Source organism: Ictidomys tridecemlineatus, chromosome X, assembly GCF_052094955.1.
Source record: "Ictidomys tridecemlineatus isolate mIctTri1 chromosome X, mIctTri1.hap1, whole genome shotgun sequence".
Taxonomy (NCBI): domain Eukaryota; kingdom Metazoa; phylum Chordata; class Mammalia; order Rodentia; family Sciuridae; genus Ictidomys; species Ictidomys tridecemlineatus.
In genome coordinates, this window is record NC_135493.1 from 31,692,725 (window position 1) to 31,712,256 (window position 19,532).

The 19,532-nt window shown below is 34.2% G+C and overlaps 1 protein-coding gene across 5 annotated transcripts in view; it reads left to right on the top strand.

Moving 5' to 3' along the window:
* The window catches only part of Klhl13 (kelch like family member 13), a 181,854-nt gene that overhangs the window by 47,452 nt on the left and 114,870 nt on the right, over nt 1-19,532 (top strand). Inside the window, exon 1 of one of the 5 annotated variants that reach the window (XM_078034336.1) lies at nt 5,933-6,116. The exons of 3 other annotated variants lie outside the window; for them this stretch is intronic. The gene's annotated coding sequence lies outside the window, so the exon portion shown is untranslated. Of the gene's footprint in view, nt 1-5,932; nt 6,117-19,532 lie in introns of those variants that run through there. One more of the 5 variants, XM_078034337.1, reaches the window with a different exon arrangement.

Consider the following 19,532-nt stretch of genomic DNA (forward strand, 5'->3'; position numbering starts at 1 on the left):
TCAGTATAAGCAATAGTGGGCTAAAGTCAGATTCAAAGGGCTAAGGAGGTAATATTGTGTACAGAGAGTTTTTATAATCAAATGGTCTTAGGTTAGATTCTTGGCTTTTATTTCTGACTGTTTTGAGATTAAATAAGCATTTTTCTCTTTTTTCATGCATTATTGATACTTTATAGTGTATTTCATTGTGGCATATTTTTACATGAATATAAAATAATTTGATCAATTTCACTCCCAATACCTTCCCTTATCTACTCCTCCCTCCCCTTGACCCTCTTCCCCTACCCTAATGGTCTCCCTTCTACTTTCATATAAGATGAAACAGATGGCAGTTGTCTTTCCGAGTCTGGTTTATTTCACTTAACATGATGCTCTCCAGTTCCATCCATTTTCTTGCAAATTATATAATTTCATTTTTCTTTATGGCTGAATAAAACTTTTCTTTATACAGTTTTGAAATGAACCAAGGTTTCCATGATTCCATGATGTGGTTATTGTGAATCATGATGCAATAAACATGGGTATGCATATATCATTATAGTGTGCTGACTATAATTCTCTTAGGTAGATTCCAAGGATCAGTATAGCTGGATCATTACCATATATTAATTTTATTTTTTTTGAGAAACCTCCATGCTGATTTCCATGATAGCTGCACTAATTTATATTTTCACCAACAGTGTATAAGAGTTTATTTTTCCTGCATCTTCCCCAGCATTTATTGTTAAACAAGTAATTTTAAAGATCTTTTGGTCTCAGAGTCCTCCTTGGTGTATTTCAGGTAATTATGCCTACCTTCAAGATTATTGAGAATCACTGAAAATATACACACTTTTTGCTTAATACAGTAATTGGCAAGTAATTAATGTTTATCAAATGCCTACTAACTTATGACTAGTCCTTCACTATGATGTACATGTAGCAGCTGTTGGTAAATTATAAATTGAGGAAATAATATTTTCTATGATAAATTCAAGTTGAACATACTGTTTTTTGCATTATTTCAGTCTCATGCTTCACCATATGTAAAGCAGTGTTACCTTGTCTTATTGTTGCTGTTGATACTGTTATTGTTGAAACTGCAGTTTATTAGGTGAATGTGTGGACAACATGGATCTAAGTAGGATAAATATTATTATCTTTTTTTCAAAACAATACACACACACAAATAAATTTTTTCAAAGTCACACAGCTAGAAATATGTTGAGTAGGGTCTTTGGACTTGTCCTGGAAGTGGTGTCTCTTATTTGAAGTGTCTTTGGATAAAAGAAAGATAGAAATGACTTAATAAAGTAAACATTGAAAAAGTATTTGTATACATTAGAAATAGTGCATCTTATGGCCAAAGTGAAGATTCTAGGAAGAAAATCAAAACCAGTATTTACGTCTGGTCCTACTTTTGCTTATATCCTATTTTACCATTGTGCATTTATTTATTTATTTTTAGTTGTGGATGAACACAATACCTTCATTTATTTTTATGTGGTACTGAGGATTGAACCCAGTGTCTCATACATGCAAAATGAGCACTCTACCACTGAGCCACAACCTCAGTGCCCACATTGTACATTTTTTGAAAAATTTGTATTTGTCCTTTTTAGTTATAATGGTAGTAGAATATATTTTGACATAGTATACATACATGGAGTAAACTTTTCTGTGGTGTACACAATGTTGAATTACACTGGTTACATATTCAAATATGAACAGGAAAGTTATGTCCTATTCATTCTACTATCTTTCCTATTCACATTCTCCCTCTCTTCTCCCCATTCCCACCTGTCTAATCTTGTGAACCTCTACTCCTACCCCATTGCTTATTGTGGGTCAGCATCTTCATATCAGAGAGAACATTTGTCCTTTGTTTGTTGGAATTGGCACTTAACATGATAGTTTCTAGTTTTAACCATTTCCTGGCAAATGCCATAATTTCATTCTTCTTTATGGCCCAGTAATGTTCCATTGTATATTTGTACCACATCTTCTTTATCTATTCATTCATTGAAGGACACCTAGGTTGGCTTCATAGCTTAGCTATTGTGAATTGAGCTGCTATAAACATTGATGTGGCTTCATTATAGTGGTATGCTGATTTAAAGTCTCTTAGGTATATATTGAGGAGTGGGATAACTGGGTCAAATGGTTGTTCCATTCCAAGTTTTCTAAGGACTCTCCATAGTACTTTGCCGAGTGGTTGCACCAATTTGCAGTCCCACCAGCAATGCATGAGTGTACCTTTTCCTCCATAGCCTCAACAACAATTATTATTGCTTGTATTCTTAGTAATTCCATTGTGTATTTTTGATAACAATGATTTTGAACTTTGTGGGACATTATGGCCTTTTCTGAGAATCATCACTTCAGTTAGCGACACCATCTTTATTAAGCACCAATTGATGTGATATTTTTAAACTCCTTTCATTCATCCAATTAGTTAATAAAATTTGTTACTTCCTCCTATCCCATTGCCACTATTTTGTTTTCAGACCATCCTATCACAGCTTTAGACTACTATGAGCACCTGCAAATAGTTCTCCCAACCACGCTTTTCACTTCCCTTTTTATCTTTCACACTATGGTTGATGCTCCATAGCTCCTATGGCCTGATTTTGATACTATCATCTATGTTTCCCAACCCTTTACACTTCTATTATAGTAAACTTATCCTAAGGTAAAAGTCATATGGAAAAGACAAGATAAATACTTGATTCTTTCCCTTTCTCTACCCATTTCTAAGGGAATGATTTGGTACTTTAGTGCCCTTCATAGATGATCCATCATGATTCAAAGCCAGCCTTGGCAAAAGCGAGGCACTAAATAACTCAGTGAGATCTTGTCTCTAAATAAAATACAAAATAGGGCTGGAGATGTGGCTCAGTGGTTGAGTGCTCCTGAGTTCAATCCCCAATAACCCTACACCCCAAAAAGATGATTGATTATAAATTCTAACATCATTATGAACTCACACATTTAAACATTTCTGGCATGTTTAAATCTATTGCAGTTACTATCCTTATTAATGCCCCAATTAGTCCATATTTGGCCAACAAAAGCTTATAGAAATTGGCTTCAGTGTCACATTGCTGCAGTAGCCTTTGATGGCTTCATTACTTTCTGTTATGACAAGATATTTAAGTCTCATACCTTTTCTGCTCCAGACCCCATAGTCAGCCATTTAAAAAAGAGTCGTGCTTCATTTTCTTGGGGGTGGTAGTGTTTACATATCATAATATAGGTGTTGTTGTTGCTAGGCTTGTTATTAAAGCCTTTCACTGTTACAGATCTACATATTTTTTAAGGTACAATATATCAACGGTTCTTATTGGAGCTGGGGCAGGGGATATAGCTCAATGGTAGAAAACTTGCCCAGCATGTGTAAAGCCCTGTGTTAGATCCCAGTGTCACAAAGAAAGTTCTTATTTACAATTCCACTTCAAATTTAAAGCTACAGTGTTTTAAATTAACTTCAATGATACTTCATTGATTATTTTGTTTATCATTCATACCCAACAACTCTGATAATAATACCAACACTGCTAACACCAACATGATTACTAAAAGCAACTTAATATTTGTACAGGTAACCTTTTTCTCTTAAGGTGTATCTCACTAGAAATGTACAGTTAAATTGTTGTTTTAAGATAATTTGAAATATAATTCAGTATTATGTATCACTAACAGGATACAGAGCAGAGTCCATTTATTTAATCTTACTTTTGATTTTTACAGTTGGGTTTTAAATTTAATTTTGATTTTGAATTAGATATTATATTTACTTACGTAGTTCCAAAGTCAAATCTACAAAAGACAATCTATTCAAAGAAGTCAAACTACTACCCCTCTCCTCTTCTCTTAAAGATAATATTCCATCTTTCCCTTTTAAGAGTAAACAATAGCATATTGTATGTACTATTTTCCACTGAATTTTTTCATCAGAATATATTTTGGAGATATTTCTCATTCTGTTTTGGAGATGTTTAATACTCCATTGTGTGTAAGTATTTTAGTTTATTCAACCTGTCCTCTATGATGAACTGCTTCTCCTTTGCAAATAGTGCTGCAATGAATGGCCTTGTAGATAAAACAAGATCTCATTGGATCCCTAAGACAATTTATAGTATAAATGAAACTTTAGAACTTCCTGTGTAGTCTAGTTTTGAAAAGTGAAATACTGGGTGGTGACTTAATGCCTGTATGATTGGCCTATTCATGGTTGTGTACATTTTGATGGCAGAGGAAGCAGCCTTTGTCTCTGCCTTTTAAAATTATTTGCTAAAGATTTTTACTCATTTCCCTCATTTGATATTGGAGGTAGCTTGCCCCTTTCTGCTTCAATGAAAGACCATAAATATTATAGTCTTAATTCAGCAAAAACCCAGGATGGCCATGAGCTTATCAATGCCAACATTTTTACATGGCCTCTTGTTGTAATTCCTTTTCCCACATATATTGTGAGAAGAAAAATTTTCAAATTTTTTTACTCCCTTTTTACTCTGCCTTTTTTATTTCATAATTTTATTTCATGATTTTCCTTTCTTTATTTCTTTAAAGATTTTTATAGTTGTAGATGAACAGAATGCTTATTTTTTTGTGGTACTGAGGATTGAACCCAGTGCCTCACACATGCTAGGCAAGAGCTCTGCCACTGAGCTACAGCCCTAACCCTTTCCCCTTCTTTTTCCCCTGCCTTTTTTCATTTCATAATTTTTAACCACTTCCATAAAAGCTTTTTAAAGAAAACTGTTGTTTGTCCTTGCTAGAGTTACTAGAGGATTGAATCCAAGTGACTCTGAACTCTTGTTCCTGTTGGTAATGGCAGAGTGGGTTCCTGTCTGTGCAGGGTTTCAAAGTTTCTCAGCTGGCTTGCTGACCCCCTTTCTGTAGTCTAAAGAAAAGGGACTAACTGTTCAAGTGCCAGTCCTGAACTTTGAAAGGAAGTTCTAAATGTTGTCCTGTGCTGTCAGTATATTTTAGCCTTGATATATAAGCTCAGTGTAATCCAAGTTTAATCTCAACCTCTAATGCCTCTTGGAAAAGAGTGTCACAAGTAACAGTAGTGGTTTAAAAGTAAATCATATATCAATACATACTATAAATGTAATTAATGAAAATCTCTATAATTCTATTAACCTGGAGGAACATGGGAGAAAAATTAATGTAATATAGGCTGAAAGAATCATACACTAATAATTATATACTAAATGAATTTGAAAGTGGGATAAAACTAAAGAAAATAGAGAATGAAAAGTACAAAAAAGAAAAAGAAAAAAGTAAAAAAAAAAATGGAAGAAGAGAGGGAGGGGAAATGGGTTAAAATAGAGTGAAGTGGTAAGAGAAGTTGGAGCCCATGTGGAATGGTTGTATATAGGAGAGACTAGTTAGACATTAATATAATTCAGTTAATATGTTAATTATCACTCAGAGGTTCATATTAATTATTTCAGAAGTTTTTAAAATAGTTTTTTTGTGTCTGACATTTCAACTTTTAGAAAGTGCTAGCTATGAGGAAGACTTTAAAATGTAAATCACCTTCCATTTCAGCTCTGCCCCAGGCCAGCCAAACTTGTTAGGTAACTTTGTATGCAGAATTAGACCCCTTCCTTGCCTGACCACCTCCTCTGGAATAGGTATGGTAAATTGCTTTTGTCTTTCAAAATGGCTTTGTTGTTTGTCTTGAGTGAAAGTGGAGTCTGTCTGAGGAATTGACCAACACCTCCACCTGGAGCCTCTTATTCAGAATCCCTGTCAACAAGTGCTAAACTTGCAGGGGTGCTTTTGGGACTTTACCTCCTCAGATCCAGATCCCTGCCCCCTGTCTTTATCTCACAGATCAGTCTGTCAAATTCCAAAGGAAGTGGCCTTTGTTCTTCCTCACTCTGAGAGCCCTAGCAGGGTCAAAGTCTTTTGTGCTCAGAATGAGGCTGTTTGGGCATCAAAGATCCAATGAAAAGTACTTGCCTAAGGCTTGTTGGGTCTTGAATATTCAAAAAACAAGTATACCAAGTACTGGGACCTAAGGGGGAAAAAGTGATCTCTGAAAAACCCTGGTAAACTGCTGGAGTTCCCAGTCGGCTTAGTGCATCTCAGCTCAGATCACCTCTGCTAGGAAGATTCAGGTAACTCTGTTGAGGATTACTAGTTCTCTCTCTATCTGGGGACTCCAGGCTTTCTCCCTATAAGCACAGCCCAGTTTTTCTGAGTTTGTGTTCTGTTCCAGTTGTAGATATGTTGATTAGTGACCATTTTTCTTAATCTTGGTAGGAAAGTGTCTTTATTCTTGAAGATGGACTGCTTCCACTCCTCCACTGAGCCACAGCTTGGTGGACACTGCCTCAGTCTGTTGTCCTTATTAATTCTTTATTCTAGGAACCAACACTTTTTTTCCCTGAATACTATTTTACCGAGTTGCCACCCTGCTTTCCCATCCCCTACCCCCAGTTTCTCTACATCACTTTGCTGCTGCAGAACTGCTGACTTAATTCAGTCTTAGAAAACTGCTGCAGTTCTGAAGATTCCTCTGAGCTGCCATCTTGTTATCTCCACTCATTACATTTTTGAGCACTAGTCCCAGCCCTGAGGTTGTAGAAGACTTTGGGGGAAATTGTAATAAGTTCTTAAGATTTTGAGTTCAGATTGTTTTGTAAATGTCTTTATAAAAAATTCAGGGTTCTTTTTTAGATGTACATGATAGCAGAATCCATTTTGATATAATTATAAAGGATGGAATATATTTGATTCTAGTTAGGATTCCCATGCTTATGGATGTACATGATGGTGGGATTCACTGTTTTGATTTCATATATGTACATGGGAAAATTATGTCAGATTCATTCTACTGTCTTTCCTTTTCCTATCTCTCCTCCTTTCCCTCTATTCCCCATCATCTAATCTACTGGACTTCTATTCTTTCCCTCACCCCCCTCAGCCTTATTATGGGCTAGATTCCTCATTGTCTTTATGTTCTATTTCTGTTCTGCAGGATCCAAATCTGTAAATCACAGTCCATGCAATCATGCATCATGGTGATGAGATTAATTTATGAAACAAGATGCCATGATCCAACTTTCAGGCCTTTGCTTAGATAAAACCTTGGCTTTAGAACAAATGATATGGCAAACCATAAAAGATTCCTTCATTTAATGTTTTTTGATTCATGGACAAACTCTGGGGCTAAATGTACTCCATAAGATGATTCTAGTGTGGCTATAAAAGATTATGTGAAAGACAGAGCTACCCGCACTTCCCTTCCTGCCATCTTTCATTTTGATAAATTTGCTAAGATTATTTGTTTTGGACCAAGAACAACTGTTATCTTTATCTTCACTTCATGTTTGCACTCCCTTGAATTCCTTGCATAATAAAGGACAGTGACCTGGTTAGTAATATAGAGATTTATGTTGGAAAGATTAATACCTGATCAATGGACTATTAATAGGTGTGATTTTTTGTTTGTTTTTAACCAAACAGGGTCCTGGAAATGCAAATTTAAGACTTAACAGACAATATCAGGTCAAAAGTCTGACTTTTAAACCTAGCAAATATTGAATATAAGTTTCTTTTATGTGCCCATATGTTTATATGCATACAGATTAAGTGCATGGTACTAAATTGACATATGGAAAATTAGCCCAAAATGCCTTTTTGATTCATATGACTTTAGTAAATCTGTAATAAGTAAGTTAAACTTGTTTGTAATGTGTTTAAAATATAGTAACTCATTTTTCTGGCCTGCTAAATAATTAGGATATAGGATATTTGTTTCTGAATATTCAAGATACAGGTGTTCAATGTTTTCTATATAAAGCAATTTCTTCAGACCTTTTTGGCAAAACAAACAAACAAACAAAAAACAAACTAAAACCAAAAATAAAATTTAAAATGTTAACTGTGCTTGATTTTTGTGAATAATTTAAAGATAGCTACTAAAATGAGTAAATAAGTATATAGGACAGGCATTTTTGATTCTTAAAAATGTAGTTTTTTAAAAATAGCTTTGATTTTACAAGAAAACTTTAGTTCAGAGCTAGAAATCTTAGGTGTTTCATCCCTCAGAAAATTTTTAAAATAAGTATATAATGTTTACATTTATATATGACCTTCATGGTTTGTCTAAAATATTAATTCAATAAATTTGGAAAGTCACAAGTGAGCCTATACTTTCTTTGTTCCAGTCAATGAAAATAATAAATGATTTTGAATGCTAATAATCTATGTATCATTTATGTTTCTGATTTCTGGAATTACTTCATTTGATATTCTTTTTTTTATTAGTTGTTCAAAACATTACATAGCTCTTGACAATCATATTTCATACATTTGATTCAAGTGAGTTATGAAGTCATTTTTGCTCCATATACAGATTGCAGAATCACATCAGTTACACATCCACTGTTTTACATATTGCTATACTAGTGTCTGTTTTATTCTGTTGCCTTTCCTATCCTCTAATATCCCCCCTCCACTCCCCTCCTCTCCCATCTTCTCTCTCTACCCCATCTACTGTAATTTATTTCTCTCTCTTGTTTTTTTTCCCATTCCCCTCACTTCCTCTTATATGTAATTTTGTATAACGATGAGGGTCTCCTTCCATTTCCATGCAATTTCCCTTCTCTCTCCCTTCCCCTCCCACCTCTTGTCCCTGTTTAATGGTAATCTTCTTCTCATGCTCTTCCTCCCTACTCTGTTCTTAGTTGCTGTCCTTATATCAAAGAAGACATTTGGCATTTGTTTTTTAGGGATTGGCAAGCTTCACTTAGCATAATCTGCTCTAGTGCCATCCATTTCCCTGCAAATGCCATGATTTTGTCATTTTTTAGTGCTGAGTAATACTCCATTGTGTATAAATGCCACATTATTTTTATCCATTCATCTATTGAAGGACATCTAGGTTGGTTCCACAGTCTACCTATTGTGAATTGTGCTGCTATGAACATCAATGTAGCAGTATCCCTATAGTATGCTCTTTTAAGGTCTTTAGGGAATAGTCTGAGAAGGGGAATAGTTGGGTCAAATGGTGGTTCCATTCCCAGCTTTCCAAGGAATCTCCATATTGCTTTCCAAATTGGCTGTACCAATTTGCAGTCCCACCAACAATGTACAAGTGTACCCTTTTCCCCAACATCCTCTCCAGTACTTGTTGTTGTTTGACTTCATAATGGCTACCAATCTCACTGGAGTGAGATGGTATCTTAGGGTGGTTTTGATTTGCATTTCTCTGACTGCTAGAGATGGTGAGCATTTTTTCATGTACTTGTTGATTGTTTGTATGTCCTCCTCTGAGAAGTGTTTGTTCAGTTCCTTGGCCCAATTAGACAGACGAAAGAAATTAAAGGCATAAAAATAGGAAAAGAAGAACTTAAATTATCACTATTTGTGGATGACATGATTCTATACCTAGCAGACCCAAAAGGGTCTACAAAGAAACTACTAGAGCTAATAAATGAATTCAGCAAAGTGGCAGGATATAAAATCAACATGCATAAATCAAAGGCATTCCTGTATATCAGCGACAAATCTTCTGAAATGGAAATGATGACCACCACCCCATTCACAATATCCTCAAAAAAAATAAATAAATAAATAAAATACTTGGGAATCAACCTAACAAAAGAGGTGAAAGATTTATACAATGAAAACTACAGAACCCTAAAGAGAGAAATAAAGAAGATCTTGGAAGATGGAAAAATATACCCTATTCATGGATAGGCAGAACTAACATCATCAAAATGGCGATTTTACCAAAAGTTCCCTATAGGTTTAAAGCAATGCCAATCAAAATCCCAACGGCATTTCTTGTAGAAATAGAGAAAGCAATCATGAAATTCATATGGAAAAATAAAAGACTCAGAATAGCAAAAGCAATTCTAAGCAGAAGAGTGAATCAGGCAGTATAGCGATACCTGTCTATACCTTCATTTAATAACCTTAAATGCTATTCAAGTAGTTTACTTCCTTTAATTTTACAATTTCCTTGTTAGAAAAGGTTCATGTTGACATTCAGGCTCTAAATTTGTGATTGTTAAATATAAAATCGTGCTAATTTACAATCCCACCAACAGTGTGAAATTGATGTTAATAAGCCTTAGTAAAAGCAGATTAAAAGTATGTTTACAATTCTCTATAAACTAACTTTAGTTGCTCTGCTAATCTGGAGTTTAAAATGAGTTTATATAGTGTTGTTTATAGAACAACTCAAGTAATTTCCATTTATGGTTCTATATGTGCTGTACAAGCTGTCTGGATTTTATTATTCTAACCAGCAAGGTGCTTCATGGCTTTCTTGAAATGTTAGATTTTTTTGCCATCTTGTCAAAAGTCTAGTAATGCTTAAATTTAGTAATTCTTATTAAATTCTAAAAGATTGAAAGTAACTTTTAAAGTGCATTTGGAAATAAGGATTCAACAGTTTGGCAGTGATTGGATCACACACTTAATAAAGGTTACAAAGAACTGGCCTGAAGAACAAAGATTTTGTGTTTTATTAAGATAATTTCTTATTGTTTCATAACTGGATAAAATAATTGGTTATCAATAAATGACATATAAAGATTTTATGTTGTTCTTTAAAAAAGATAATTTCTTTTGTTTTTGCTGGTTTTTATTGTGCTTTTAACATTTAAAAGAAAATTAAGTCATAAGTTTTAAGATTTATTAAAATCTTCATTTGTTGTATAAAGTCTCTTGGTTTGTATTTAAACTTTTTACAATAATATCATACATTTTATTGACACAAATGATCTAAAGATTTAAAAATCTGACATTCTACATATAACACTGTTAATTGTGATTGTTGTGTAGGTAACAATTGTTTTATTAAGTTACTAAATTCTCTAATCATAATGCCTTCTCTATTGCTGTAGTTATTATTTTTTGTGAGAAGTATCTGTAGTAAATAAGGATGAAATAATTGGTCATCAATAAATGAAACATAAAAATGCCATCTCAAGATAAATTTAAAATTAAAGATTTTAATATAGGATATGTATAAGGATGGCTATTTTAAAAAAATGTGTTTTCTCAATTAATCTGCTTATATTATGTTGTGACTTAGTTTACAAAGTACGTTTAAGTGCATATGGATGGTCTTATTTGATGGAATGACATTAATTCTCTTCAGAGTTTTTACAATTTTGTAAAATGTATCTAAATTCTAAATATGCTTTCTACCCAGATGGTGATTTATCTTGATACAGATAAGTTGTTTTTCTTTGGGTAAAGATGATAAAATGAAAAAGATTGTGTTTATTAGTTCAAATTTTATGTAAAAATGGGATTGCTTTGCTCTTATTGATATTTTGTGTTTTTCTGGCCTAAAAATTCATGTTTCTAAAAACCTTCTGTTGTGTACAATTGGCTAAAGAGGGGCCTTCTGTTACTGACTTAAACTGTTGATGTGGGACCACTCAGATGACAGAATGGCAGAAAGTTCCTGCAATGTCGAGGTCAAGGTGTTTTGGCAAATAATCCACAGTCTTCAGATGACATCTTTTAGAGACAGAAGGGAAAATAATGTGGAGTCACTTGTTAAACCCCACCAAAAATATAAACAGCTGGGAGGTTATGGAAAGAGAGTTCTTACACAAACATTGAAGTCCTTCCCTTAGGCAGAGCTATTATTTCAGAATTTGCCTCCTTTAAGACTAAATATCTGATCTCTGTGTTTACTAGGCAGATGACATGGATGCCAGATGAATTGGGGGTTCCCCCTCCTACGGAATTAGGAAGATGCAGATGCTAGTCCCAGGAAGTCTCAGTTCTTTTTGGTGTGAAAAGGAAGGCTCCAGGCACTTGGAGGAAGTCAAAACCTGTGAAATTCCTCTGTGCTAGGATGACTCTACTGTAAATCCTGTTGTAAAGCTGTGAAATTCTGTCTTTTGTCCTTTTGTCCTAATGCATCCTTTCCCCCTTTAAAAGTTTTCCTCTTCCCAAAGCTTTTCTGAGATGAAGCTTTTGGAAACTATGAGGTTCCTGGCTTTTAATAAAACCTAATTTTCAGAGAGAGAGAGAGAGAGAGAGAGAGAGAGAGAGAGAGAGAGAGAGAGAGAGAGAGAGAGAAGCTATATTGCCTGTGTTGTCCTAGAACTCTTGGGCTCAAGTGATTCTCCTGCCTTACCCACCCTAGTGGCTGAGAATACAGGCATGTGTCACCACACCATGTCAAAACTGGTTTTAATTGCTATTTGTAATTTAATTAGGCCGTGTGAATTATGACCGAAAGAGATGTTATGCAGCATTGTATTGTTTGAAAAGTAAATACTTTTTAGTGTAATGTTGAAGAATATGAGGAGTCAGATTAAAAATAAATTTAGTATACCTTAAAGATTGTTCTTCATTCATATTGATCTAAATTGTTTGGGGGAATGATATTTTTTTTCTTTTTGAATAAGTGCTATAGTCAATGGTAAACAAATATTTTTATGTCTTTCTATTGCTTAGATGTGGCTTAGTGTTTAGAGAATGAACTTTAGATTTTATCTATACAGTAAGTTAAAAAACCAGAATCCTTCAAATTCGAGGCCTCTTGTGTGAATAAAAGAAAGTGATTCAATTTTGTACTTTTATTACACTAGAAGAATATCATGTTATAAAAATGCTGGCTTGCATCTAGAATTCAAGAATCACTTGGAACTTCATAATATTCCATTATAGTAGAGATGTAGACATTTTAGTTTTAAGATAGCATATGAATCTCATTTTGCTTGAATAAACAGATTTCTGGTAAGGTGATTACTGTAACATAAAACCACTTAAGAATTTTACCCTTTAGAACATGGAGGACAAATTGAATTATGGCCTGCTAGTATGGAGATAAAGGAAAAAACAACCTGCACCTGCTTGCTTAATTACCCCAAATTGGAAACTTGGATACATAAATCCCCTTAGTTACTTTTACCTATAAAATACTCACCACATTTTTATTTATCTCCCCTCAATTTCTCTATTGATTTCAGCTTAAAATTTTTCTATAAGGTCTTTCCTTTCTTCTCACTCATTGTCTTTCTTATTTGCCATGTTTTTTTCATGGCAAAATACTATTTTGTATGACTAGTAGGACCTGAGAGATGCCTTATTTATTTTGAGCATAAAAATGTTAAAAAGAACAATAATGGATGCCACTAATGTGTCTTTGGTATGGCTGTGGATTTTCTCTCAATTTCTTTCTACACATATATATACACACACACACAATTGAGTTTGAATATTTTTATGCTTATTCTTTGTTGTCATTCTTCTTCTATGAAAGGTCTGTTCAATAATTTTTCACTGGGCTTCTCACACTTATAGAATTGTAACCTTTATTTTAAACCAGCAAACTTATAAACCGTTGTTCTTTATGGACTTTGAGGTTTGTGTCAGACCTTAGATTTTATTTGTTCCCCATTAAAATATTCTTTATTTTCTACTACTTTTTCAGTTCCACCTTATGCAAATATTTAATCTGTCTTTAATGTGTATTTGTAGTACAGTTAGGATTTTAACCACCCCCTACCATAGCCAGCTTCTCTTAAACCAGTTTTTAAAAAGTTCATATTTATCCTTACTGATTTCAAGTGCCATATTCATGATTTAGTTAATAACTATCTGTATTTGGATATATTTTAGTTAATAACTGTCTGTATTTGGATGTATTTTTAGATATGTTTTATCAAGATCCTTGTTTGTTCCCATACTAGGGTTACATTGTTAGAGTTACTATACCTTAATAGTATGTTTTAATAGCAATTGAGAAAAATTTCACCCTTACTTTTCTTTTTTAAATTTTGTGAACAATTTTTATATGTTCAATTTTCTCAATGAACTATAGGTTCAGCATAGAAAATCTTCACCCCTCCCCAATTCTGACCCTTTGTGGATTTGATTAGAATTGCATTGAATTTATATACGATGTTAATTTTGTCAGAAAATTACATCTTTATGATTTTTGGTGGGTACTATGGATTGAACCTGGGGGCACATAACCACTTGAGCCACATCCCCAGCCATTTTTTTTTCATATGTTTTATTTTAGAGACAGGATCTTGCTGAGTTGCTTAGGGCCTCACCAAATTGCTAAGGCTGGCTTTGAACTCACAATCCTCATGCCACAGCCTTCTGAGCTGCTGGGATTAGAGGTGTGCTCCACCATGCCCAGCCACATCTTTATGATTTTGAGTTTGTCCTTGGATATGGTATGTATCCATTTTCCAGGTCCTATATTCTTGTATGTTCTTCAGCAAAGTTTTATTTTCAACATATATTTTGAGACTTATTTCTAGATATTCTACAAATTTTGCTGCTTTGGAGGGATGTTTTTTTCCCCACTACATTTAGAAAATGATACTAGTGTAATATAAAAAATCCTTGTCTATATGGAGTTGATATTCTTGTAGTGGGCCTTTCACTTTGCAAATTTTTCAGTCAATTCTTTTTAACTTTCTATAAGAACTATAATATTAGCTATTAATCATTAGTTCCAGGACTGCCATCCATGATGGTGCAGCAGAAAATACTTTGGGAACTTGTTAGAATGTAAATTCTCTGGACCCATCCCTTACTAACTGAATGAGAAACTCTGCATAGCAATTTGTGTTTTAGCACTTCTCTCAGGGATTCTGATGTATGCTTACGTTTGTGGGCCACTGATATAAAAAATTTTTTATTTTTTGTTACCTATAATTAACTTCTCAAATCTATTTTTTTTCATGCAATATGTGCATATAACAGGACTCTGGATTATGTAGAATGAACATTGACTGAATAGGCTGGGACAAATTGCTAATTTCCAAGAGTAATATAGGGAGGGAAATCACATGATATGCACACACTCATATTTTCTTAATTCCTTAATTAGATGATTGGGGGAACAGATGGGAGCAGGGAGGAAGAGAGAAAAATATTAAGAATAACCGGATTAAAAGAGATAGTATGGGGGCTGGGGTTGTGGCTCAGTGGTGGAGTGCTTGCCTAGCATGTGTGAGGCACTGGGCTCAATTCTCAGCACTACATATAATTATAAAAAATAAAGGTCCATCAACAATTAAAAAATTAAAAAAAAGAGACAGTACAGTGTCACTTACATAGGTAAGTAAGGGTTCTAGCACTATGAAAATGCAATAAATGAAATCAGCTATGCCTGCATTTGGCACTCAATAAATGTTAGATGAAATTTAGTACTTACAATAAGAAAGCAGCAACTATTATAAAATCAGATAAAATTACATTAATACAAGGGGCAGTAATTTCAACATCAGTAAAAACGGCCAATTGCAGTGATGACCCAAGCCAACAAGATACTCCAAAAGCATTCCTGATGCCTATTATGAGTGACAATATGACAGGGACTACTGAAGAATCTTGTTGAGAAACATGGAGTGATATTACTGCAAAAAGCAGTGGAACAGCATGTATATGGTGTGTATTTATAGCAGTTGAGAACAGGATGGTAGTAAGTACATGATGATGACATAAGCAGATTGCTTCAGTGACTGTAGCCAGAAAATGGAAAGTACTGAGAAAAGTATATCAGCCACCCTGGCACCCCACCAAGGAAAGGGAGAATCTTATGGAACGTGGGAGTCCAGTGGTTTTGATGGGAGTTAGGCCTAGACATGCCTATTATTGCACCTCTCTGGTCCCACTGTTTGGAGTATAAGATGCTGGTTACCAGGTAGGCTGATCATTTGCTTAAAAGATTATGTTTTGAAACCATCTTCAGGTGCACTCTTTAGTATAGTGCAACTGTTGAATTTTATAGTGTTACAGTTAGAGTGCTTATATTGAAGCATATCACATGACTGAGGGGAAAGGAGGGGGATGGGAATGGGAAAGACATTCATTTTTAGATTTACTATATGTGGGAGACCAACCTCCCATGTGACTGAATTAACTGCCCTGCTGGGCGATGTGGCATCAAAGGCGGCAGCCATGCTGCTACACTGCCCTGTACTTAAAGGGTTCTAGTAACCATGTCTTCCTGTAGAGGCGTGTCTCTCCACAACCCCAGGGACCCAATCACCTCACCTGTCCTTGCAACCCTACCTCTCTTGACCTTCATTGGACGGGATTTTTCCCGGAATTTAGAGTTCTCCAATAAAAGCCCACTCCCAAGCATGCTTGCGCATGAGCTCTCTCTCTTTAGCCTCTTGTGTAGATCCTGGCTCCCCCTTGGGGAGCTTGAGGCAGAGAGCAAGAGGAGCCATCATTTAAAGGTAAATTGTATGTCTGTTTCATTTCTAACTCCCTGAGAATTTCCCTTGAGTGACTGAATAGTTAATCTTCTGTGCTGGACGTGGACGAAAACTGTAGGGAAAGAATCACCACCCAGCGCAACAGTCAGTGTTCTGCTGTTTTAGGTAAGACTGCCTCAGTGCCACAGGTGGTAGGGAAACATAAGCTAAATGACTCTATAATACTCTGTGACATTAAAAAATATCAACATTTGTCTAATGAACCCCTAAGAACACAATTCTGTTTCTTAAACTTCTGATTGTGTGATTTCAAGATGGTTTTGAATTTTTAGTGGTGCTGCTATATATAACTTGACTCGGAGGAGTGCAATTATGTGCAATTTTTCTGGATTTTGCAGTTTTTCGATTTTTGTAGTGCTTAGCATTTTTCAATAATCCTTTCTGTCAGCTTTCTTTTCTTATCACAGTACTTATCAAAATTTTACTTGAAGACAGACTATAATAGAAACCCTAAAATTTCTTTTATATAATATCAGTTTGGTTTATAAGCAGGGCTTACCTTATGTGGTATGAAATAGGTTACTGATATCACAAACCTCATTACTTTTAAAGCTATTGGTTCTTATAGAAGGAAAGAGTGATACAGTAAGTTTTAATTAAATGTTAAATCATAAACTGGAACCTCTATTTGAAATATTATCTGTATGATAGGTGCTTGACAAATATTAGATTGGTGAATTACTGAAATCCTCATGAGCAAAATTACTTGAACTTATGCAAGATATCTAACTATCAGAAGCAGTTTTGTCAGTTTTATTTCTGGTGAGCTAAGTAGAATATTTTGAGGGTGAAACTGCAATTAGGTCTTTGTCGGTTGTGTGCTCTGAGTAATGATTAATTTCCCTTTTATTCATGAGGATATCATGTCCAGGGAGAAGTGTGTCTTTTTAATTATAATGCTTCGAGGTTATACTTTAGTCATGTCTTTTTTTTTTTCATTGAAAACTCTTTTTAAAATATGCTGGCCTTTAGGTATCATGTTTTGTCTGCTTACCTACAAGAATCCCTATTTTAGAGTAGAGAGATTGTTTCTACTTTTAATTTCTTTTTAAATAAAATATTTTAAGCACACAGAAGAGTACAGTAGCCACCATTTGGCCATGTAGAACTTTATCTTTTTGCCATTTTTGTTTCAGATCCTTAACAAAAAAGGATACAGGTGAGGCAACCTTCACAATTGAATTCTTCTCCCTTCTTTCTTGAGACAACTACTATCCCAAACTTATTGTTTATCATTCTCATGGCTCTCTTTTTATTTATTTCTAATTTGTTCTTTTTAGATATAGTTTTTCGACAGTTTGAAATGCACATACACATATGCAATGCACATATGTGTGTATGGAGGGGAAAATGAGGATTGTTGGAGAGAGGGAGGATTATGTGCTTTTGAAATGTATGTAAATGCTATTGTACTTTTTAGTTTACATTTTATTTAGTGTCATGCTTTTTAAATATACTTGTTCCATATCTCCCCTTATGAAACAATTAAAATGTTAATTACTTCCACCTTATATCTCATTACAACTATCATCCATTTCTCTGTTCTTTATAAAAGAAAGCTTCTTTTTACATTTAAAAAATTTTAATTTGTCATTATATGTGACAATAGAATTTTTTGACATATCTTACATACATGGAGTATAACTTCCCATTTTTGTTGTTGTACATGATATGGAGTTATATCGGTTGCATATTCATAAGAAAGTTATGTCCAATTCATTCTACTGTCTTTCCCATTCCCATCCCCCTCCCTTCCCCTCACTCCCCCATCCAATCCAGTGAACCTTCATCTCCCACTCCTGCCTATTGTGAATCAGCATCTGCATATCAGAAATAATATTCAGCCTTTGTTTCTTTGGGATTGGCTTATTTAACTTAGCATGATAATCTCTAGTTCCATCCATTTACCAGCAAATGCCATACTTTCATTCTTTTTTTTTTTTTTTTTGGTGGTGCTGGGGATTGAACCCAGTGCAAGGCAAACACTCTACCAACTGAGCTGTATACCTAGCCCCATAATTTCATTCTTAAAAGAAAGCTTCTTGTTAGATTTGTATGTAGTTTCTTTCCTTTTCTCTCATTCATTCTTTTTTTTTAATATGTATTTTTTTTTTTAGTTTTTCAGCAGACACAACATCTTTGTTTGTATGTGGTGCTGAGGATGGAACTCGGGCCACACGCATGCTAGGCGAGCGCGCTACCGCTTGAGCCACATCCCCAGCTCCCCTCTCATTCATTCTTGGACCAACCTTAGTCATCCTTCTTCTTTGTCATTCCACATAACCCACTTTTGAAAAAAAATTAATTTGTTCTAATTAGTTATACGTGACAGTAGAATGCATTTTGACACATTGTACTTTTAACAAGATCTATAGTGGTCCCTATATAACCAAAGTGAATTGTCATTTCTCAATTCTTAATCTCTCAGCACCATCGGACACACTCATTTACTCCTTTCTTTTTTTATATTAACTTTATTTTATTTTTATGTGGAGCTGAGAATTGAACCCAGTGGACACATGCTATGCAACTCATTTATGCCTTTCTTCATATAACACTTTATTTTGTCTTCTAGGATACCATACCTTCTTAAGTTTTCTCTTTCATGGCCACTCCTTATTTCTTCTGCCATATCCTCTTTCTTTTATTAATTTCAAAATAATTTGTATAGAAAATATACAATGAAAAGTACACATTTCCCCCTAACCCATATTCCTCTCAGAAATAAAAGATATAAACAGACTTTGTGTGTATGTGTGTGTCTGTTTGTATGTATTTCATAGATGAATACAGTGCTTTCATTTAGATAGGATTTATTTATTTCAAAATTATTTGTATTTCATTTATGTGCTTCTTGTTTATATTATGTGCTCACTTTTATTGTTTTTACTAATTAATTTGTGTGTAAATTAAAAGTATTAGCCCTTTAAACAAAAGAAATTGATAAACTAGGAGATTGATAAACTAGGTAATGGGGATGATATCAAATAACAGGATATAGAGAGGAAGGAAAAACATTGAAAGGAGAATAAAATTGGATAACTGGATAACCTTTGCTTTGTTGTTTGGTTTTTTAAAAAGGATTTTTTTATTAATAAAAAATAATGATAAACTAGGAAATAATGTTCACAATATACATGATATTTCTTTTGGATTTTGATATATTTGAAGTATAGACATTTAGATTTTCTGTAATTAGATTTCTGGTTTTGGAGTGCTGGTTAGCCTTCTCTACAGGATAATTATAAAAAAATCATTTGAGTTTTCTTTGGGTATTATTTTAGATTCATATTTTTGACCTTTAAG